Source organism: Taurulus bubalis, assembly GCF_910589615.1.
Source record: "Taurulus bubalis genome assembly, chromosome: 19".
NCBI lineage: Eukaryota > Metazoa > Chordata > Actinopteri > Perciformes > Cottidae > Taurulus > Taurulus bubalis.
Genome location: NC_136607.1, coordinates 7,440,395 through 7,441,785, shown reverse-complemented (window position 1 = coordinate 7,441,785; position 1,391 = coordinate 7,440,395).

The window sequence follows — 1,391 nt, the reverse complement described above, 5'->3', positions numbered from 1 at the left end:
AGGGCAGTATTTCATTTCATTTCAATCAAAAACGGCCTCCGTGTTCATTAATCTGTCTCACATATCATTCCCTCTCAGTCTGCACCTTGACGAAGAGAAAAACTGCTAACTAGCTCCCTTGTTACCTTGACAATCGGCATTTCAACCAATAAACTGTGTCTAATTGCACTGCCTGGAAACATCTTTTAGCCATTACATCGTTGGGCTGAAATAGCTCATTACATATAAACCAACAAGGGATATAAATGCAGACAAAACACAAATCACATTTCAATTAAGTTCACAGCCTGTAGTTTGCTCTATTACTGGGTAAAATTCAGCAATGACAGTCAAACTACAATGCACAATGCTACTTCCCTAAAATATATATCATTACTAGCTGCAGTGTTGGGGGTAACGAGTTACAAAGCAACGGATTACAGTAACGATATTACTATTATAGGTAACAAAGTAAAGTAACGCATTACACTCAAAATATTGGTAACTACACTACTTTACTAGACCTCAGTAACGCGCTTTCCTGCGTTACCCAAGCCATTTTTACCAGTCCGAAAAGTTCTCTTCTAGTGGCGCGTGAGTCACACGACACTTCCTGCATGAACAATAGCAACAAGCTGCTAGCTAGCGCTGCTGCTGCTAATCTTCGGTGGTTTTCGGGGAGCTAGCGGAAGTTAGCGGGGAAGTGACGGAGCGCTAGCAGGAGCCCCAGCTGGCTACAGCGGGGAGCTAACGGGGACTCTGACCGAAGGTAGTAGCGGCTCGTAACCCAACGTTTACGGTAGATTGTTCATGCAGGAAGTGTCGTGTGACTCGCGCGATTATTATTGGAAATTATATTAATTAATAATACATTTTTATTGAAAATGTATCTTTGCAGTTAATTTGGACATTTGCTTAAAACAAATGGAAAGTAAAGTAACTAGTAGTGAAGTTACTTTTCAAATGCAGTAACTAGTAAAATAATCTAGTTACAATTTTCAGAAGTAACTAGTTACATGTAACTAGTTACTTTTTCTGAGTAACTACCCCAACACTGACTAGCTGAAATATGTTCTAAATGAGTATGAATCTAAAACCAGGCTAAAGATGGCAAGACAAGCCTTTGATTCTGACATTGGCCACTTTCCATGAGGAAAACTCAAAACATGCATGGGTGTCTGAATGCTAACGTAACACATGCGCACAATGACAACAATAAAATACTGATGTTTAGCTAGCGGGTATAATGTGCACATCTTTGCCATCTTAGTTCGGTATGTTAGCATTTGCTAGTTAACACCAAATTAAGTACACCCACGTTTGATAAGAATGTTTGTTTTAAGGGTATTTGGTCATAAACTAAAGTATTGGACACATTTACATTTTGAGCTGTTGGTGGCGCTAGATGAAAT